At 44.6% G+C, this 23,869-nt stretch overlaps 1 protein-coding gene across 1 annotated transcript in view; it reads right to left on the bottom strand.

The window, feature by feature from the left end:
* The window catches only part of VSX2 (visual system homeobox 2), a 153,338-nt gene that overhangs the window by 1,516 nt on the left and 127,953 nt on the right, over nt 1–23,869 (bottom strand). The gene's annotated exons all lie outside the window — the stretch shown is intronic.

Below are 23,869 nucleotides of genomic sequence, written 5' to 3'. Positions count from 1 at the left end.
ATGCTTACACTTAGAAGTAGTAATCTAATCAGGATGAAGTTTGTGCTGCTACGCCTTACCAGCAGCACAATAGCGTGGATGTACAGTACAGACCAAAAGTTTGGACACACCTTCTCATTTAAAGATTTTTCTGTATTTTCATGACTATGAAAATTGTACATTCACACTGAAGGCATCAAAACTATGAATTAACACATGTGGAATTATATACTTAACAAAAAAGTGTGAAACAACTGAAAATATGTCTTATATTCTAAGTTCTTCAAAATAGCCACCTTTTGCTTTGATGACTGCTTTGCACACTCTTGGCATTCTCTTGATGAGCTTCAAGAGGTAGTCACCGGGAATGGTCTTCCAACAATCTTGAAGGAGTTCTCAGAGATACTTAGCACTTGTTGGCGCTTTTGCCTTCACTCTGCGGTCCAGCTCACCCCAAACATCTCGATTGGGTTCAGGTCTGGTGACTGTGGAGGTCAGGTCATCTGGCGTAGCACCCCATCACTCTCCATCTTGGTCAAATAGCCCTTACACAGCCTGGAGGTGTGTTTGAGGTCATTGTCCTGTTGAAAAATAAATGATGGTCCAACTAAACGCAAACCGGATGGAATAGCATGCCGCTGCAAGATGCTGTGGTAGCCATGCTGGTTCAGTATGCCTTCAATTTTGAATAAATCCCCAACAGTGTCACCAGCAAAGCACCTCCACACCATCACACCTCCTCCTCCATGCTTCACGGTGGGAACAAGGCATGTAGAGTCCATACATTCACCTTTTCTGCGTCGCACAAAGACACGGTGGTTGGAACCAAAGATCTCACATTTGGACTCATCAGACCAAAGCACAGTTTTCCACTGGTCTAATGTCCATTCCTTGTGTTCTTTAGCCCAAACAAGTCTCTTCTGCTTGTTGCTTGTCCTTAGCAGTGGTTTCCTAGCAGCTATTTTACCATGAAGGCCTGCTGCACAAAGTTTCCTCTTAACAGTTGTTGTAGAGATGTGTCTGCAGCTAGAACTCTGTGTGGCATTGACCTGGTCTCTAATCTGGGCTGCTGTTAACCTGCGAATTCTGAGGCTGGTGACTCGGATAAACTTATCCTCACAAGCAGAGGTGACTTTTGCCACTGCTCTTAGGGACACTTTCAAAGTTTTCCCAATTTTTCAGACTGACTGACCTTCATTTCTTAAAGTAATGATGGCCACTCGTTTTTCTTTACTTAGCTGCTTTTTTCTTGCCATAATACAAATTCTAACAGTCTATTCAGCAGGACTATCAGCTGTGTATCCACCAGAGTTCTGCACAACACAACTGATGGTGCCAACCCCATTTATAAGGCAAGAAATCCCACTTATTAAACCTGACAGGGCACACTTGTGAATTGAAAACCATTCCCGGTGACTACCTCTTGAAGCTCATCAAGTGAATGCCAAGAGTGTGCAAAGCAGTCATCAAAGCAAAAGGTGGCTACCTTGAAGAACCTAGAATATAAGACATAATTTCAGTTGTTTCACACTTTTTTGTTAAGTATATAATTCCACATGTGTTAATTCATAGTTTTGATGCCTTCAGTGTGAATGTACAATTTTCATAGTCATGAAAAATCGTTAAATTAGGTGTGTCCAAACTTTTGGTCTGTACTGTACATACCCAATAGGCAAGGGCCTCCAAGCCCGAATTTAACATTGATGGCTGAAAAGTTGTCACTTATATATTCAGCCTATACTGTTAGGAAGATATATAATGCGGGCTCCAAGCTGCACAGCATATCTGATGCAGTGGGATCTGACTTTATTTAGTAGAATTAGGTGGATCTGGTCTGACCACTTTGGGCCACACAGGTGGCCCCTGTAATACTTTGATGTACTTTATGTTTAGCCTTTATTCTTTTAAGAAACCTAATTGAATAGATTCTGAACCGTGCCTCTAGACTTTAGGACAGATCTGGGGTGTGGAGACTACAGGACTAGGACTAGGTTGTGTAAGGTAAACTACAAATTATAAATGAGGGACCTCTTGCTATGAAGTTTGGCAGTAGCTCCAGCAGGACCATGGCAGGGGATCTAATGTCTAAATCCATTCATGAAAATTTTTGCCTCATTTCTATTCTCCTGGTAAAAATTCTGGCCAGGAGGATATAACCTTTAAGCATCGATAATGATTTAGAAGGTATTTAGAGGTTCATAGGTAGCTGACCATAACTAAGGCTAGGTCTCATATTACCTCAGCTCTGACAACAATAGGTCTTGATGTAGCAGACCATTTCATGACCCTTTATATAATGGAACGTGACAAGCATATTCCAAAAATGGCAAACTTAAAAGGGTTTTCCATTTCTAGATGTCCCTTGCTTAACTTATTCAGGAAAAAAAAAAACTGTGTGTGTACTCTCTTCTCGCAGCAGCGCTGTTCCCATGACTTGTGCCACGTGCTGGCTGTAGCCACTGTGCACACGTTTTTTGCCTGCAAAATTCCTCCAGAACATCAGCGCCGTGATCGATGGATCAGCACTGCTGTAGGAGGTGAGTATAAACCTTATGTTGATTAGGGCTCTGAATCGATTAAGCAGTGAATGTCTAGTGATGGACAAACCATTTAACTGAAATTTGTACCTTTAAGGTCGATTGTGTTTAGCTTTACTTGCTCTTGGTCAGGTGTCTCAAACACGCTGCTGTGAGACAATCGCATCCAGCAAACCAGGGGCCTGCCTATGTCAGCGCTTCTTTTTAACTGAACATGGACGCACATTCAATTGAGATGTATTGCGGTGCAAACACCAGCTTTCTGCTCCACAATACCAATACAATCCACTGGCCAATCAGAGGCCAGCAGCTGACATTGCGGGGCTCGACTGCACATGACGTTGTTGGCTATGGAGGAGGAAGAGGGAGCAAGGTCAGGTGAGGGTAATTTTTTATGCGTTTTTAAACAGCAGCAGAATAAGGTACATTATTACAAGAAAAGAACCAGAATGGGGACATTTCTATAAGATGGGACCAGGATGAGGACATTTTTATAAGACGAGAACCAACATTGGGACATTACTATAATTTGGGACCAGGATGGGGACAGTACCATAAGATGGGACCAGGAAGGTGACATTACTATAAGATGAGGAACCAGGATGGGGACATTATTACTAGATGGAACCAGGATGGGGACATTTCATAGACTCATAGAATGATAGAGTTGGAAGGGACATCAAAGGTCATTGTGTCCAACCCGCTGCTCAGTGTAGCGCAGGATTCACTAAACCATCTCAGACAGATGTCTGCCCAGCTTCTGTTTGAATACTTTCATTGAAGGAGAATTCACCACCTCTTGTGCCAGCTTGTTCCACTAATGGGTCACTCTCACTGTCAAAAAGTTTTTTCTAATATCTAATGTGTTTCTTCTCCCTTTCAGTTTCATTCCATTGCTTCTTGGGTTTCCATATACAAATGAGAGTAAGGATGATCCCTCTACACTGTGACATTCCTTCATATACTTGTACACAGCTTTTAAGTCTCCTCTTTCTTTGCAGTCATACTTTGCAGTCCGCTCACCATCCTGATAGCTCTTTTCTGAACTTGCTCCAGTTTTTCAATTTTTATTTTAAAATGTGCCCAGAACTGGACACAGTATACAGATGGGGTCTAACCAACGAGGAGTAGAGGGGATAATTATTTCACGTGACCCAGACTCTATAGTTCTCTTAATACATCCTAAAACTATGTTCGCCTTTTTTGCTGCTGCATCACACTGTTGACTCGTGCAGTCTGTGATCTATTAGTATGCATATCGTATATACTCGTGTATAAGCACTATTTTTTTGCTGAACACACTCCCCTCAGCTTATACATGAGCCATTGTCCCAGAAACACGGCGGGGGAGCGGGAGCAGTGGGATACAAAGGCAGGAGCTGGCGGCTGCTGCTGTAACTGTGCTCGTTGCTAAAGAGAAATTAATATTCACCGCTCTGCCAGTGAATATTCATTTCTCTTATAGCGCGCACAGTTGCAGCCGCTGGCTTCCAGCACACATCCTAGTTACCTTCCCTGCTCACCCTCACTGCCTGCATCTACTTCTGGTGCCAGTCTTCTGGCCGAGCGATCACGTGTCCCCCGCTCATTAAGGTAATGAATATACACCCCATCTCCACTCCATAGGTGTGGAGTGAATATTCATTAATGAGCGGGGACACGTGATCACTCGGTCGGAAGAGCTGCTGGAGCCGGAACGAGATGCAGCGAGGGCGCGCATGGAAGGTAAGTAGATTGTGAGTTTTTTTTTAATAGGAACCATGCATTCAAGGATAGGGGATAAGGAGCCATGCATACAAGGACAGGGACGGTGAGCCATGCGTACAAGGATGGGGAGCCATACCAGCATAATGATGAGGGGCCAATGCATACCTGACTTATACTCGAGTCAATAAGTTTTCCCAGGTTTTTAGTGGCAAAATTAGGTGCTTTGGCTTATACTCTGGTCGACTTGTACTCCAGTATATACGATAAGTCTTTTTGACATGTGCTGTTGCTTAGTTCTATTCCTCCCATTCTGTAGATGTATTTTTTGTTTTTCTTGACCAGATGCAGAATCTTGCATTTTTCCCTGTGAAATACCATTCTATTAGTCGCTGCCTATTGTTCAAGCTTATCTAGATTATTCTAAATCCTTTCTCTGTCTTCTCTAGTGTTAGCTATCCCTCCTAGCTTTGCATCATCTGAAAATTTTATTCGTTTACCTTCAGTTCCTTTATCTAATTCATAAAAAATGATGAACAACACTGGGCCAGAACAGAGCCTTGTGATACCCCAGTTTAAACACTCTTCTAATTGGACGTGCCACCATTTATTACCATTCTTGAAGTGCAATCACTGAGCCAGTTATGAATCCACCTAACCATAGCCTTGTGAATCCCATACTTGGTCATTTTTTCAATAAGGATAGTATGAGATACTTTATCTAATGCTTTTCTGACAAGATATACTAAATCTACAGCATTTTCCTGATCCACCCAGTCAATGATTCCATCATGGAAGGAAATTAGATTAGTCTGGCATTGGCTTGTTTGATACAAAAACAGCTAACATAGAAAAACTCAAAAAAACACAACATGAAGAGCAGACTCCCCAAAACCTTGTCAGATGACAAATGCACTCGCAGGGTGCAGCAGGCCCCCGATAATAAATGCTAAAGCAGCACAGGTACAAGCTACTGATGAGAGCAACCACCCACTCGCACAAACATTAGAGGGGTTGGCTGCCTAGTAGCAAAAATGCACACAGGTAAGACTTGCATAAGACACTATTCACACAGATAAATGTGATGCACAGTGTCTGGACAATCTATTGATCAGGCCCATAGTATTAGCAGGTGGGCTGTCCAGCACTATATATATATATATATATATATATATATATATATATATATATATATATATATATATATGCAACACACAAGAAACAACATAAAGGGGCCCTGCCGCACCCTGCAAAAAGATGGTAAAAAGTGCAAAAAAAGATGAAAAATTAAATAATGTATATAATACATTAGATGAGGTATTAGTTACAATTTTGGCCAAAATGGATAAGCTTGCAACCCAACGTCAAGGGTCCTCATAAACTTGCAAATCCTACTCTAATATCAAAAACAGCTAACATAGAAAAACTCAAAAAAAACATGAAGAGCAGACTCACCAAAACCTTGTCAGATGACAAATGCACTCGCAGGGTGCAGCAGAACCCCGATAATAAATGCTAAAGCAACACAGGTGCAAGCTACTGATAAGAGCAACCACCCACTCGCCGAACATTTATGTTCTGTTTTTTTGAGTTTTTTCTATGTTAGCTGTTTTTGATATTAGAGTAGGACTTGCAAGTTTATGAGGACCCTTGACGTTGGGTTGCAAGCTTATCCATTTTGGTCAAAATTGTAACTAACACCTCATCTAATGTATTATATACATTATCTAATTTTTCATCTTTTTTGCACTTTTTATCATCTTTTTTGCAGGGTGCGGCAGGGCCTCTTTATGTTGTTTCTTGTGTGTTGCATGTGTGTGTGTGTGTGTATATATATATATATATATATATATATATATATATATATATATATATATATATATATATATATATATATATATATATATATATATATATATATATATATATATATAGTGCTGGACAGCCCACCTGCTAATATTATGGGCGTGATCAATAGGTTGTCCAGACACTGTGCATCACATTTATCTGTGTGAATAGTGTCTTATGCAAGCCTTACCTGTGTGCATTTTTGCTACTAGGCAGCCAACCCCTTTAATGTTTGGGCGAGTGGGTGGTTGCTCTCATCAGTAGCTTGCACCTGTGCTGCTTTAGCATTTATTATCGGGGGCCTGCTGCACCCTGCGAGTGCATTTGTCATCTGACAAGGTTTTGGTGAGTCTGCTCTTCAGCTTGTTTGATATAAACCCATGCTGGCTTTGGTTAATAGCTGTATTCTCATCCAAGTACTTACATATACGCTGTTTTAATAATTTGTTCAAAGATCTTTATTGGTGTAGAAGTAAGGCTGCCGTCATGCTAGCAGTATTTGGTCAGTGTTTTACATCAGTATTTGTAAGCCAAAACCAGGAGTGGAACAATTAGAGGAAAAGTATAATAGAAACATATGCACCACTTCTGCATTTATCACCCACTCCTGGTTTTGGCTTACAAATACTGATGTAAAATACTGACCAAATACTGATAGTGTGACGGCAGCCTAAGGCTCACTGGCCTGTAATTTCCTGGCTTCATCTTCTTTCCATTTTTGAAGATAGGGACAGCATTTGCCCTTCTCCAATCTTCTGGGACTTCTCCTGTTCTCCATGATTGTTCTAAGATTCTAACTACTAGGTCTGTAATTTCCTCTGCTCACTCTTTCAGTGCCTAGGATGTAATTCATCTGGACCAGGAGATTGAAGTTCATGTAAATTAGCAAAGTGTTCCCTCATCATCTCTCTGTTTATAGATAGTGTTGATTCTTTTATTCCTTTGATGGCACCGTGAAGATCAATTGATGTTATATTTTCTTTTTAGAGAACAAAGATGCAAAATAGGAATTTAAAAGTTTCGCCTTCTCAACATCATTTTTGAACACTTTACCCTTTTCATCCTGTAAAAACCCTATAGCATCTTTGACGTTTCTTTTGCATTTTACATACCCCCAAAGTCCTTATTTACTGCTTTTGGTCTCCCTTGCAAGCCTCACTTCATTACTGGCTTTAACTCTTCTAATGTTTGCCCTGCATTCCCTGCAAACAGCATTAGATTCTTTAGATATGCCTTCCTCTTTCCATTTAATATACATTTCATTTTACTTTTGTGTCATTGGTTCAGTATATAAAGGGAGATATGTGTCACTGCGCATATTAGCTTCAGTGATGTAAATCCAGAATCATTTTACTCCAGTACGCTATGTATTGAGAGGGTTAAGTTATGTTATGGGCTGGTTTTAGTGGACCTTCATAGAGTGGGTGGGAGGAGGACCACTGTATCTCCACTTGCAGAGTCCTGACAGAACCCTTGTGAGGTCAAGGTCATGGGATCATCACATGGATTGTTAAATAACTGGACATAAGAGTCAGTCTGAGTGGTGTTTTGGGGAGAGATGGAACTCCTACGTGGCTCCCGTAGGAGCTAAGGACACTGTGTGTTTTGCTGAACCCTGCTACGGTTTATGCTGTCTATAATAAACCAGCAGGTGAACTACTACCAGAACTGTTCCTGTGTCTAGCTCGTGAAGCAGCTGAGTGAGTCAACCCCTCACACATGATGTTTTGAGTGCAGGCAGCATTCCAGGAACAAGCATAGAGGCTGAGGACAACTGCATGTCCTTGGTGAAATCGGCCATTCAGAGCGAGACATCCGGCAGCATGGAGGAGCTTGTGAAACATCTCGTCCAGGTACAGCAGTAACATCAGCTCACCAGTCAACAACAGAATTTGGCGCAACAGGAGACAAATAAACTGTTAACATGACCAGCTTCAACAACAGCTACAGCAGCAGCGACAGCAACAGGAGGCGCGAACACGGCAAATGGAGCTCCTCGCAGAGGCAGTTCGTGTAAGGCCGGCGGTCTCCAGGTGATGAAGCGTACGCCAGGAAAACAGAAAATGATTCCGGGGATGATGTTGAAGCCTTTCTGACTGTTCGAGTGGGTAGCGATAAATGAGAGGCTACTGCCAGAGCAGTGGGCAGAGGTGCTGGCCCCCTATTTGACTGGTGAACCCCAAAAGGCGTTTTACAACTTCAGCCCTCCAGGATGCCAAAGAGTGTGGCAAATTAAAAACTGAAATTTTGGCATGCCTGGGAGTGACAATGTTTGTAAGGGCTCAGCGAGTCCACTCCTGGACATATGCTGGTGATAAACCCCCATGCTCCTAGATGTTTAATCTGTTGCACCTGGTTCAAAAGTGGCTGCAGCCAGAGACTCTTACTCCGGCCCAAATAGTTGATCTTGTGTTGATGGACTGGTTCGTCCACTCCCTCCCCAGGCCAATACAGACCTGGGTTGCCCAGGGCGACCCCCCAGAATGCAGACGACTTGGCCTGGTTGAGAGATACCAGGTTGTGGAGAAATCCCTCAGGAAACCAGACCTCGCTATTTCCCCATATTAGGATACCCGAGTGGGGGCGGGCTCATCACGGAGAGTGGCTAGACCCACAACTGGGTGGCGTCCCAACCCTCCCTAAGCCTTTCATGAAGGATGTGGTCTGCGGTGTCACAATCCTGGTGATGTAGCCGCCTGGTGTCATATGCCCCCTGAGCCTATGGACTGTAGCCTAGGCAGGCGCTACTCCTACTATGCCTACCCGGCCTGCAGTGTGGACTGTCAACCCGGTGAGGGTCCCCAGTCATGTGCAGTGTCAGACAATGCGGTGATGTTCATGGGACTGTTGGACTCGGGGAGTCTTGTGACTCCAATCAGCTGTGCACTGCCCCACCAGTTAATCCCTAACGAGTTTGTTGGCATCCGCTGCATACACGGAGATGCCAAGGACTACCCTGTAGCCAGAGTAACCATGGGAACGGACTGTGGTAATTAGAACCATGAGGTTGGGTGGTAAAACACTTAATTCATACGGTCATACTGGAATAGGATTTTTCTCTGTTCTGGAACTTGTGGCAAAAATGGGCTGGACAGAGGACCAGGGCCCTTGGAAGGCAACTTCATCAAAATCAGAGGTGAAGGAGTTTCCTTTATGTGTCCTTGCTGGAGTGGAGAATGAGATGGTAACACAGGAGCCCAGCTTCCCTAACTTAGGGGTGCCCGAAGAGAACTTTGGGACTGGTTTACTCCAGGACCTTACATTGAAGGAGGCATTTGAGAATGTGACTGTTGCTCAAGAGCCAGAGGCTGACACCAGGTTCCTTCATTTTGCAGAAAATGGCAAGTTATTGTATCTGGTGACCAAACTGAGAGGAGGAGAGAGAGTACAGCAGTTGTTAGTTCCAGAACCCTACCGATGGAGCGTTTTAGACATGGCCCATTCGCATGTTTGGGGTTGTCATCTGGGGGTGGAGAAAACTCAGGAGAGAGTGTTACAGAGGTTCTATTGGTGAGGGTGTAACCGAGAGATCCTAAATTATTGTAGGTCCTGTCTCACCTGTCAGATAACTGCTCCTACTTTTCACTTCCAAAACCCATTAGTTCCCTTACCTGTGATAGAAATCCCCTTTGAGAGGATTTCTATGGACCTGTTAGGTCCCCTCGTTAAATTAGCACTTGGCCATCAGTACATCTTAGTGGTCATGCACTACATGACCCGATACCCGGAAGCAGTGCCACTAAGGAAAGCTTTAGCTAAGAGTATCGCCCGGGAGCTTGTCTATGTCTTTGCTATGACCTGTTTGCCCAAGGAGATTTTGACAGACCAAGGGACCCTGTTTATGAGCACAGTAATGCGGGAGCTGTGTTGAGTCCTCCAGACCGCCCAGCTGCGAACCTCCATTTACAATCTGCAAACCGATAGGCTGGTGGAGTGCTTTAACAAGACCTTGACTGAATGCTCAAGAGGGTTGTTGAGAAGGACAGTTGGGACTGGGACTATCTGCTCCCGTTCCTACTCTTTTTCTATCAGAGAAGTCCCGCAGGCCTCCACTGGCTTCTTGCCGTTTGATCTCCTGTATGGCCGACATCCACGAGGGCTCCTGGACCTCGCCAATGAAACCTGGGAAGCCGAGGTCGCGCCGCACCGAAGTGTCATTGAGCATGTTTCCCAGCTGCAAGAAAGGATGGCTCACGTAATGCCTATTGTAAGGCAACATTTCCAGGCACAGGAGGCCCAAGCGAGGGTAAACATCCCATCAGGGAGGCTTAGGTAATTCCTACCCTGGGACCGCATGCTAGTACTTATACCTACGGTGGAGAGCAAATTCTTAGCAAAGTGGCAAGGCCAGTATGAGATAGTGGAAAAACCCAGGGACGTGAATTACAAGGTACACCAGCCCGGTCGCAGGAAGCCGCACCAGGTATAACATCTGAACCTTCTCAAAACTTGGCAGGACCATGAACCGCTGGAAGCTTCTTGCCTGGGGTCCCATCCTGAAGCTAAGATCGAGGAGGTTGTGATTGCTGAGACGCTAACGCTTTCCCTGAAGCAACAATGTCGGGAACTGCTGCAGCAGAACACAAACGAATGGAACACGATGTGCTAAAGAGCAACTTGAAATGGTAAATCTCAAACCCTACAGAATCCCTGAAGCACGCCAGGAGATAGTCTCCAAGGAGGTGAAGAGAATACTGGATGTCAGGGTGAGGAATCAAGAAGTAGCTGGTCAAGTCCCATCATCCTCGTACCGAAACCCAATGGCAAGTGGTGATTTTGTTACGACGACCGCAAGCTCAATGAGGTGTCCTGTTTTGACGCGTACCCAATGCTCCACGTGGATGAACTCATTGAGTGACTGGGACCTGCAAGATACATCACAACCCTCTACCTGACGAAGGGGTACTGGCAGATCCCTTTGTACTAGAGCGCCAAGGAGAACATGACATTCTCAACGCCAGATGGGTGTTTTCAGTACAAAATTATGCCCTTCGGACAGCAGAGGGGGCCCCACCTACCTTCCAAAGGGTGATGGATAGAATCTTGGCTCCACATATGAAATGTAGTACAGCCTACTTGGATGATATTGTCATCTTTAACCCCGACTGGAGTTCGCACCTGCCCAAGGTACAGGCTATCCTCCATGCACTGAGGAAAGCACGATTCACTATAAATGCTAAGAAGTGTGCCGTAGGGAAGGAAGAGGCCAGGTAATTAGGCTACATCATCGGGAGAGGCTAAATCAAGCCCCAGTTGAATAAAATAGAGGCAATTCAGGTGTGGCTGCAACCACTCTCCAAGAAGCAAGTGAGGGCATTTCTTGGGATTGTGGGTATTACCGGTGTTTTATCCCGAACTTTGCCATTATTGTTGCACCGTTAACATATCTCTTTGTGGGCACCAAGTCAGCGATGGTAAAATGGACTCTGGACACAGAGATGGCATTTCAAGAGCTGAAGAGGGCTCTGTGCAAGCATCCGGTTCTGGTCGCACCCGACTTTAGTAAAGAATTTGTGGTCCAGACCGATGCTTCAGAAGTTGGGTTGGGAGCCGTGCTGTCACAGGAAGTCAATGGAGAAGAGCATCCCATCCTGTATCTCAGCCGGAAACTCTCATCTTGCGAGAAGAAATACCCAATAGTGGAGAAAGAATGCTTAGCCGTAAAGTGGGCCATCAACATCCAGAAATACCTGCTAGGCCATAGGTTTAAGTTAGTATTGGACCATGGTCCTCTGAGGTGGTTGAGAGAGAAGAAGGGTAAGAACGCCAGAGTGACTAGGTGGTTTTTAGCCTTTCAAGACTTCACATTTCACGTAGAGCTTAGGCCAGGGAAGTTTCATGAGGGTGCCAAAACCACCGGCTTTGGGCAGAGGGGGTGGAATGTGTGACAGGGTCACTGGCACAGTGTATGATGGGAGATATGCGCATATTAGTTTCAGTGATGTAAAACCAGAATCGTTTTACTCCAGCACACTGTACTGAGAGGGTTAAGTTATGTTATGGGCTGGTTTTAGTGGACCTTCTTGGAGCAGGTGGGAGGAGGTCCACTGTATCTTCAGTTGCAGAGTCCTGACAGGACCCTTGTGAGGTCAAGATAATGTGATCACATGGGTTGTTAAATACCTGGACATGAGTCAGTCGGAGTGGTGTATTGGGGAGATGTGGAACTCCGACGTGGCTCCCGTAGGAGATAGGGACATTGTGTGTGTGTAGCCTGCAGGGAAAGGACTCTGATGGGCTTTATTTTTGTTTTGTTTTACCTTTATTCCAGAAAGGCTCTGTTTGTTTTTTTGAACCCTGCTACGGTTTATGCTGTCTATAATAAAACCAGTAGGTGAACCAGAACTGTTCCTGTGTCTACCCCGTGAAGAAGCTGAGTGAGTCAACCCCTCACACTTTTTAACAAGTGATTAAGCTCTGTGATCATCCATCCTGGCCTGTTTAAATGCTTCCAATTCTTACTTTTTTTCACGGTTCTTACTGATTGGACATTTTTGTCCTTGAGAACATCTAGCCATTGGACCTTTCTTACCCTTTTTCTGAGTCCACAAAAATCTGCCTTTCTGAAGTTCAGCCTTAAAGTCAGTCCTCACTGGTCTTCCTCCTCTAATAATCTAAAATTCGAGGATAGCATGATTGCTGCCTCCTATACTCCCAGCCACCTTTACTTCAACCATTTCCTCCCTGATGGTAAGAATTAAGGTACCGTCACACTAAACGATATCGCTAGCGATTCGTGACGTTGCAGCGTCCTCGCTAGCGATATTGTTTAGTTTGACACGCAGCAGCGATCAGGATCCTGCTGTGATGTCGCTGGTCGCTGAATAAAGTCCAGAACTTTATTTGGTCGTCCGATCGCCGTGTATCGTTGTGTTTGACACCAAAAGCAACGATACCAGCGATGTTTTACACTGGTAACCAGGGTAAACATCGGGTTACTAAGCGCAGGGCCGCGCTTAGTAACCCGATGTTTACCCTGGTTACCAGCGTAAAAGTAAAAAAAAACAAACAGTACATGCTCACCTGCGCGTCCCCTGCCGTCCGCTTCCTGCTCTGACTGATCGCCGGCCCTAAAGTGAAAGTGAAAGCAGAGCGGTGACGTCACCGCTCTGCTGTTAGGGCCGGAGCTCAGTCAGTGTCAGGAAGCAGACGCCGGGGGACGCATGTAAGTATGTACTGTTTGTTTTTTTTACTTTTACGCTGGTAACCAGGGTAAACATCGGGTTACTAAGCGCGGCCCTGCGCTTAGCAACCCGATGTTTACCCTGGTTACCCGGGGGCCTCGGCATCGTTGGTCGCTGGAGAGCGGTCTGTGTGACAGCTCCCCAGCGATCAAACAGCGACGCTGCAGCGATCGGCATCGTTGTCGCTATCGCTGCAGCGTCGCTTAATGTGACGGTACCTTTAGGTCCAAGATTGCAGATCCTCTTGTTCTCTCTTCTACCTTTCAAAAGATAAAGTTGTCAGCAAGAGAAGATAAGAATTTTCTGGACTCAGTACTTTTGCAGGAGAGAGATTTCCAGCAAATATCTGGACAGTTAAAATATTCCATGATCACTATATCATGCTTTTTTGAGAAACGAGACATCTGATGTAAAAAGAGTTCATCCATATCTTCAGTCTGTCCAGGTGGCCTATAGTAAACACCTACAATAGTGTCCTTTCTGTTTTTCTCTCCTTGTATTCTTACCCAAACCACTTCTACAGAGCTACCAGTCGCTGAAGCTTGGATCTCTGTGGAGATATACGTTTACCTAACATACCATGCAACACCTCTTCCCCTCTTGTTAATCCTGTTTTTAATTAATAAGTTGTAGCCTTCAAGGTTTGTATTTCAATCATGCGAATCATTCCACCAAGTTTTAGTGATACCTATGATGTCATACCTGTCTTACTGAGTTAGTAGCTCCAATTCTCCTTGTTTGTTTCCCATGTTCTGTGCTTTTGTATAGACATTTTTGTTTGTAGTCAGTTTCTCTTGCTCCCCTTTTTCATTCAAAATTTCTTCATTGTTTCATTCAGTAATTAACCAGAGCCAGCAAGGGTTTTGTTTCTTATTTCCACTTCTAATAGCAGGGTTCTCAAAAGAATTCATTAGCTGCATATTTTTTTCTGGCCATATAGTTCCCATCCCTTATTGCTCTAGAGTAAAGCACTCCTGAGGAGTGTAGCAAGGCGTCTACCAAATAAGTGTTTTCCTGTTTTTGTAAAATGCAACCCTTCTCTAACAGGATGGGGCATTTCTTTAAGATAAGAACCAGGACTACTGGATGGAAACATTACTATAAGATGGGACTAGGGTGGGGACATTACTATAAGATCTGTACCCGGATGGGGATATTACTATAAAAAGGAACCAGGATGGGTACATTATTACAAGATGGGACTGGTATGAGGCAAGAATGGATACATTTGCATAATATGAGGACCATGATGGGGACATTACTATAAGATGTGACCACGATGGGGACATTACTATAAGATAGGACCAGGATGGGGACATTATTACAATATGAAACCAGGATGGGGACATTACTCCAGGGTGGGGTATTACTAAAAGATGGGACTAGGATTGGCAAAATTACTATAAGATGGGACCAGGGAGGCTAGTCCTGATCTGGCACGCCCCAATAAGTTTGCTAAGTTGGCAGATGAGGGGGGTGCCAGTACAGGGGTAGCACTGCTGCAGCCAGGCATGTCCTCTGAAAGCCGGAGGAGTGACTGCTCCAGTAAGGAGGGAAATAGGAGAGCAGGGCAGGCCAGACAGGTGCTGGTAGTGGGGGACTCAATTATTAGGGGAACAGATAGGGCAATCTGTCACAAAGACAGGGATCGTCGGACGGTGTGCTGCCTACCTGGCGCTCGAGTCCGACACATCGCTGATCGGGTGGACAGATTACTGGGAGGGGCTGGTGAGGACCCAGCAGTCATGGTGCACATTGGCACAAATGACAAAGTTAGAGGTAGGTGGAAGGTCCTTAAAGATGATTTCAGGGAATTAGGCTGCAAGCTGAAAGCAAGGACCTCCAACGTGGTATTTTCCGAAATACTGCCTGTACCACGTGCCACGCCAGAGAGGCAACGGGAGATTAGGGAGGTTAATAAGTGGCTCAAGAATTGGTGTAGGAAGGAGGGGTTTGGGTTCCTGCAGAACTGGGCCGACTTCTCAGTGGGCTACAGGCTCTACGCTAGGGACGGGCTGCACCTCAATGGGGAAGGGGCAGCTGTGCTGGGGGAGAAAATGGTTAGAAGGTTGGAGGAGTGTTTAAACTAGGGATTGGGGGGGAGGGTATTCATTTTATAGGAGGGGAAGATAGTGCAGATAGAGAGCTGGGCACAAATAAGGAAGTTGGGGGTGGCGGTGGCATGGGGGGTGGGGTTAGAACAGTTAATAATTTAAGAAAGAATAGAGGTACAGAGAGTAACATCAAGTGCATGTATACTAATGCCAGAAGCCTCGCCAACAAAATGGACGAATTAGAACTAATGTTGTTGGAGCATAATTATGACATGGTGGGGATATCTGAGACGTGGCTGGATGAGAGCCATGACTGGGCTGTTAACTTGCAGGGCTATAGCCTGTTCAGAAATGACCGTACAGATAAGCGAGGGGGAGGGGTGTGTCTATATGTAAAATCTTCCTTAAAACCCATCCTGCGTGATAATATAGGTGAATTTAATGAAAATGTGGAGTCCCTGTGGGTGGAGATAAGGGGAGGGGGAAAAAATAATAAATTACTGATAGGGGTTTGTTATAAATCTCCAAAAATAATGGAAGCAATGGAGAATATCCTCGTAAAGCAAATAGATGAAGCTGCGACTCAAGGAGAAGTCATTATTATGGGGGACTTCAACTACCCTGAAATAGATTGGGGAACAGAAACCTGCAGTTCCAGCAAAGGTAATCGGTTTTTGACAACTATGAGAGACAATTACCTTTCACAGCTGGTTCAGGACCCAACAAGGAGGGGGGCACTGCTAGATCTAATATTAACCAACAGGCCAGACCGCATATCAAATATAAGGGTTGGGGGTCACTTGGGGAATAGTGATCATAAAATAATAAGTTTTCATGTAACCTTTAATAAGATGGGTAGTAGGGGGGTGACAAGGACACTAAACTTCAGGAGGGCAAATTTCCAACGGATGAGAGAGGATCTTGGTGCAATTAACTGGGACGATATCCTGAGACACAAAAATACACAAAGAAAATGGGAGACGTTTATTAGCATCCTGGATAGGACCTGTGCACAGTATATACCGTATGGGAATAAACATACTAGAATTAGGAGGAAACCAATATGGCTAAATAGAGCTGTTAGGGGCGCAATAAGGAACAAAAAGAAAGCATTTAGAGAATTAAAGGAAGTAGGTAGTGATGAGGCATTAAATAAATACAGAAAATTAAATAAATTCTGTAAAAAGCAAATCAAGGCAGCAAAGATTGAGACAGAGAGACTCATTGCTAGAGAGAGCAAAAATAACCCCAAAATATTCTTTAACTACATAAATAGTAAGAAACTAAAAAATGACAGTGTTGGCCCCCTTAAAAATAGTCTGGGTGAAATGGTGGATGAGGATGAGGAAAAAGCCAATCTGCTAAATGACTTTTTTTCATCAGTATTTACAAAAGAAAATCCCATGGCAGCCAATATGACTAGTGATAAAAATTCCCCATTAAATGTCACCTGCTTAACCCAGCAGGAAGTACAGCGGCGTCTAAAAATCACTAAAATCTCCGGGCCCGGATGGGATACACCCCCGAGTACTGCAGGAACTAAGTACAGTCATTGATAGACCATTATTTTTAATCTTTAAAGAGTCCATAATAACAGGGTCTGTACCACAGGACTGGCGTATAGCAAATGTGGTGCCAATATTCAAAAAAGGGGCAAAAACTGAACTCGGTAATTATAGGCCAGTAAGTTTAACCTCTACTGTGGGTAAAATCCTGGAGGGCATTCTAAGGGATGCTATACTGGAGTATCTGAAGAGGAATAACCTCATGACCCAGTATCAGCACGGGTTTACTAGGGACCGCTCATGTCAGACTAATTTGATCAGCTTCTATGAAGAGGTAAGTTCCGGACTGGACCAAGGGAACCCAGTGGACATAGTGTATATGGACTTTTCCAAAGCTTTTGATACGGTGCCACACAAAAGGTTGATACATAAAATGAGAGTAATGGGGATAGGGGAAAATATGTGTAAGTGGGTTGAGAGCTGGCTCAGGGATAGGAAACAAAGGGTGGTTATTAATGGAGCACACTCGGACTGGGTCGCGGTTAGCAGTGGGGTACCACAGGGGTCAGTATTGGGCCCTCTTTTTAACATATTTATTAATGACCTTGTAGGGGGCATTCAGAGTAGAATTTCAATATTTGCAGATGACACTAAACTCTGTAGGGTAATCAATACAGGGGAGGACAATTTTATATTACAGGATGATTTATGTAAACTAGAAGCTTGGGCTGATAAATGGCAAATGAGCTTTAATGGGGATAAATGTAAGGTCATGCACTTGGGTAGAAGTAATAAGATGTATAACTATGTGCTTAATTCTAAAACTCTGGGCAAAACCATCAATGAAAAAGACCTGGGTGTATGGGTGGATGACAGACTCATATTCAGTGGCCAGTGTCAGGCAGCTGCTACAAAGGCAAATAAAATAATGGGATGTATTAAAAGAGGCATAGATGCTCATGAGGAGAACATAATTTTACCTCTATACAAGTCACTAGTTCGACCACACTTAGAATACTGTGCACAGTTCTGGTCTCCGGTGTATAAGAAAGACATAGCTGAACTAGAGCGGGTGCAGAGAAGAGCGACCAAGGTTATTAGAGGACTGGGGGGTCTGCAATACCAAGATAGGTTATTACACTTGGGGCTATTTAGTTTGGAAAAACGAAGACTAAGGGGTGATCTTATTTTAATGTATAAATATATGAGGGGACAGTACAAAGACCTTTCTGATGATCTTTTTAATCATAGACCTGAGACAGGGACAAGGGGGCATCCTCTACGTCTGGAGGAAAGAAGGTTTAAGCATAATAACAGACGTGGATTCTTTACTGTAAGAGCAGTGAGACTATGGAACTCTCTGCCGTATGATGTTGTAATGAGTGATTCATTAATTAAATTTAAGAGGGGACTGGATACCTTTCTGGAAAAGTATAATATTACAGGGTATATACACTAGATTCCTTGGTAAGGCGTTGATCCAGGGAACTAGTCTGATTGCCGTATGTGGAGTCGGGAAGGAATTTTTTTCCCCATGGTGGAGTTACTCTTTGCCACATGGGTTTTTTTTGCCTTCCTCTGGATCAACATGTTAGGGCATGTTAGGTTAGGCTATGGGTTGAACTAGATGGACTTAAAGTCTTCCTTCAACCTCAATAACTATGTAACTATGTAACTATGACCAGGATGAGGATATTGCTACAGAATGAGGACATTACGATAAGATGAGACCAGTAAAGGGACATTCGAACAGGATGTGATAAGGATGGGGACATTACTGTAAGATGAGGTACAGGATGGGGACTGTTATGACCTGGTGGTTAAGAGGCCACACTGATATGACCTGGTGGCTAAAACGCAACATGGGACGAGCTCTGAGAAGGTGGTATCTCTACTGACCGCAGTCCCTAATCCTAACAACAACACTAGTAATAGCCGTGGGATGTTCCTGACTCTCCCTAGACACCTCTTCACAGCCTAAGAACTAACTACCCCTAAAGAAGGAAATAGAAAGCTATCTTGCCTCAGAGAAAACCCCAAAAGGAAAGACAACCCCCCACAAATATTGACTGTGAGTGAAGAGGGAAATAACGTACACAGAAATGAAATCAGATTTCAGCAAAGGAGGCCAATACTAAACTTGATAGACAGAGAGAAAAGGATACTGTGCGGTCAGTATTAAAAACTACAAAATCCACGCAGAGTTTACAAAAATGAACTCCACACCGACTCACAGTGCGGAGGGGCAAATCTGCTTCCCAGAGCTTCCAGCTAGCCTGAATATGACATAGTGACAAGCTGGACAAAAAGAGACATATTTGCAGAGCAATAGAGTCCAGGAAAATGGACAAACAAAAACTATAAAAAAATTATCTTTTGCTGACAAGGACAGGCCATATGAGAAATCCAAGGAGAGAACCAAATCCAACCAAGAACATTGACAGCTGGCATGAACTAAAGCCCAGAGCAGGTTTAAATAACAAACCCAGGCAAGGCGATTAGTGAAGGCAGCTGCCACAGCTACCTAAAGGAGCAGCAGTTCCACTCGAAACCACCAGAGGGAGCCCAAGGGCAGAACTCACAAAAATACCATTAGCAACCACAGGAGGGAGCTTCAGAACGGAATTCACAACAGGGGACATTGCTTTAAGATGAGGACCAAGATGGGGACATTGCTATAAGATGGAATCCGGGTACGGACATTGCTACATTATTACAAGATAGAATCAGGATGGTGACATTATTACAAGATGGGACTGTGATGAGGCAAGAATAGATACATTTCTATAATTTGAGGACCATGGTGGGGACATTACTATAAGATGGGACCAGGATGGAGACACTACTACTGGATGGGGGCATTACTATAAGATGGCATCAGGATGGGGACATTACTACAGGATGGTGCATTACTATAGGATAGGGACATTACTATAAGAATAGACCAAGATGGGGACATTATTACAATATGGGACCAGGATGCAGCATTACTATAAGGTGTGACCATGATGGGGACATTTCTAAAAGATGAGGACCAGGATGGGGATATTATTATAATATGGGACCAGGATGGAACCAGGATGGAGATATGACTATAGGATGGGACAAGGATGGGGACATTATTACAAGAAGTGACGAGGATGGGTCATTATTATAAGATGGGGCAAGAATAGAAACATTTGATTATAAATAGGATGGGTACATTACTATATGATGCAATCAGGATGAGGACATTACTACAGGATGGGGTATTACTATAAGATGGGACCAGGATTGGTAAAATTACTATAAGATGGGATCAGGATGGGGACATTACTACAGAATGAGGACATTACGATAAGATGAGAGCAGGAAGGGGACATTAGAATAGAATGGGACAAGGAAGAGGACATTGCTGTAAGATGAGGTACAGGATGGGGCATTACTGTAAGATGAGTTACGGGATGGGGACATTACTATAAGATGGTGACATTGCTATAAGGCGAAGACCAGGATGGGGACATTACTATAAGATGGAATCAGGGTGGGGACATTACTACATTATTACAAGATGGAATCAGGATGGGGACATTACTGTAAGATGAGGTACAGGATGGTGCATTACTGTAAGATGAGGTACAGGATGGGGACTTTACTATAAGATGGGGACATTGCTATAAGTCGAAGAGCAGGATGGGGACATCACTAAAAGATGGAATCAGGGTGGGGACATTACTACATTATTACAAGATGGAATAAGGATTGGGACATTAGTACAAGATGGTTTAATCAAAATTATTAAAAGGATGAGGACATTACTATAGGATGGGACCAGGATGGGGTCACTACTATAGGATGGGACCAGGATGGGGACATTACTACAGGTTGGAGACATTACTACAGGTTGGGGACATTACTAAAGGACTGGAGGCATTATTACAGGATCAGGGATTTTATTACAGGCTGAAGGTCATTATTACAGGGTGAGGGACATTGATACAGGGTTGGGGACATTATTCCAGGACCCAGGACATTATTCCAGGATTGGGGACATTATTGCAGGATTAAGGACTGTATTACAGGATCAGGGACATTATTACAGGACTTGGGGACATTGTAACAGGCTGATAGACATTATTATTACAGGACAGGGGACATTATAACAGGATTGGAGACATTATTACAGGATGGTGGCCAGATTTACTATATGATTATTATTTATTTATATAGCACCATTGATTCCATGGTTCTGTACATGAGAAGGGGTTACATACAAATTACAGATATCACAGTAAGCAAACTAACAATTATAGACTGATACAGAGGGGCGAGGACCCTGCCCTTGCGAGCTTACATTCTATAGGATGGTGGGGAAGGAGACAACAGGTTGAGGGTTGCAGGAGCTCCGGTGTTGGTGAGGCGGTAGCTCCGGTAGTGGTGAGGAGGCAGCGGGGTCAGTGCAGGCTGTAGGCTTTCCTGAAGAGGTGGGTTTTCAAGTTCCGTCTGAAGGATCCGAATGTGGTTGATAGTCAGACGTGTTGGGGCAAAGAATTCCAGAGGATTGGGGATATTTGGGAGAAGTCTTGGACGCGGTTGGGTGAGAAGCGAATAAGTGGAGGAGAGAAGGAGGTCTTGGGAGGACCGGAGATTACATGAGGGAAGATATCAGGAGATTAGTTCAGAGATATATGGAGGAGACAGGTTATGGATGGCTTTGTGGGTCAGTATTTGTAATTTGAACTGGATACGCTGAGGGAATCGGAGCCAGTGAAGAGATTTGCAGAGGGGAGAAGTGGAGGAGTAGCAAGGAGAAAGATTAATTAGTTGGGCAGCAGAGTTAAGGATGGACTGGAGAGGTGCAAGGGTGTTAGCAGGGAGGCCACAGAAAAGGATGTTGCAGTAGTCGAGGCGGGAGATGATGAGGGCATGCACAAGCATTTTAGTAGATTGACGGTTGAGGAAAGGACGGATTCTGGAGATATTTTTGAGCTGGAGGTGAAAGGGGGTGGAAAGAGCTTGGATGTGAATTTGAAGGACAGGGCAGAGTCCAGGGTTACTCCGAGGCAGCGGACCTCCGATACGGGGGAAAGCGTGATGTCGTTAATTGCGATAGGTCAGGGAAGGTAGATCTATGAGATGGAGGAAAGATGATGAGTTCAGATTTGTCCACATTGAGTTTGAGGAAGTGAGAGGAGAAGAAGGAGGATATGGCTGATAGACATTCTGGACGGCAGAAAGGTGACATCTGGGCTAGAGAGGTAGATCTGAATGTCATCAGCATAAAGGTGGTTCTGGAATCCATGGGACTTTGAGTTGTCCCAGGCCAAGTGTATAGATTAAGAAGAGTAAGGGTCCTAGAACGGAGCCTTGGGGGACTTCAACAGAGAGAGGGTGGGATGAGGAGGTAGTGTGGGAGTGGGAGACACTGAATGTGCGGTTGGAAAGGTATGAGGCGATCCAGGATAGGACAAGGTCTTTGATGCCAGAGGAGGAGAGGATCTGTAGTAGGAGGCAGTGGTCAACTGTGTCGAAAGCAGAGGACAGGTCTAGAAGGAGAAGTGCAGAGTATTGTCCGTTATCTTTGGCTGTAAGTAGGTCGTTAGTAATGTTGGTCAGGGCTGTCTCAGTTGAGTGACGGGGGCAGAAACCAGATTGTAGATTGTCAAAGAGCAAGTTAAATGAGAGGTGGGAGGAAATTTCAGCGTGGACGTGCTGCTCCAGGAGTTTGGAAGCGAATGGGAGCAGCGATATTGGGCGATAGCTGGACATAGCAGTTGGATCGAGGGTTGGCTTTTTAAGGATAGGCGTGATTGTGGCATGTTTGAAAGCAGAAGGGAAGGTACCAGAAGTTAGTAATAGGGTGAAGAGGTGGGTTAGGGATGGGATAAGAGTCGCAGTGAGGTTGAGGAGGAGTTGGGGTCGAGTGCACAGGTGGTGAGGTGCGATTTGGAGAGGAGACAATTAAGCTCCCCTTCAGTGATGTTGGATAGGGAGGTTATGGGGTTTGGGCTTTGGTCTGGTATACAAAGGGGTTGTGGTTGTTGAACAATGAAGACTTGCCTTGTTTGGTCGATCTTATTTTTAAAGTGTGTGGCAAAGTCCTCAGCAGAGGTGAGGGAGGTTGGAGGGGGCAGAGGAGGGAGTTAAAGGTTATGAATAACTGGGGTTGTAGGATAGGGAAGATACGAGGGTTGTGAAGTAGGCCTGTTTAGCAGAGGTGAGAGCGGATTTGAAAGCGAGTGTTGCCTGTTTGAACGCAGTGAAGTCGTCTTGCGAATGCGTTTTCTTCCATCGCTGCTCTGCAACCCATAACACTTGCCAGAGATTTTTAGTGGTGTTATTGTGCCAGGGTTGTCTATTGATACGTCACACTCTACCATGAACGAGAGGGGCGACCGTGTCAATGGCTGATGCGAGAGTGGCATTGTAGAAAGCAATGGCACTGTCTGTGTCATGGAGTGAGGATATGGATGCCAGTGGTGGGATAGAGTCAGAGAGTGTGGGTGTCTAGGTGTGCAAGGTTTCTGCGGGGGTGCGCATGTTGCTGGACATGGATGACCGGTGAGGAGGACCGGGATGAGAAAGTGAGCAGATGGTTTTCGGATAGGGGGAGAGGGGAGGTGGTGAAGTTAGAGATCAGAGACGGGTGAAGACCAGGTCTCATGTATGTCCGTCTGTGGGTGGCTGCGGAGGAAAACTGAGTAAGTCCAAAAGATGAACTAAGGAACGGAAGTTTGGAGGCTGTTGACTGAAGGGTATCAGTGAGGATGTTGAAGTCACCCATGATGATAGTGGGAATGTCAGTGGAAAGAAAGTATAGAAGCCAGGTAGACAATTGGTCAATAAAGACAGTGGCCGGGCATGGAGGTCGGTATATGATGGCCACTTGGAGGTTGAAGGGAGAGTAGATACATACTTCAAAAGAGGGGAGGATAAGGGAGGGTAGAGGTGGGATTGGGTTAAAGGTGCAATTAGAAGAAAGAAGACCCACTCCTCCACCATGTCTGTTGTCGGGGTGAGAGGTGTGGGTGAAATGAAGGCTGCCGTAACACAGCGCAGCAGAGGAGGCAGTGTCAGAG

This window comes from Ranitomeya variabilis, chromosome 1 (genome assembly GCF_051348905.1).
Source record: "Ranitomeya variabilis isolate aRanVar5 chromosome 1, aRanVar5.hap1, whole genome shotgun sequence".
NCBI classification, from domain to species: domain Eukaryota; kingdom Metazoa; phylum Chordata; class Amphibia; order Anura; family Dendrobatidae; genus Ranitomeya; species Ranitomeya variabilis.
This window is presented reverse-complemented; position numbering and strand designations above follow the sequence as displayed.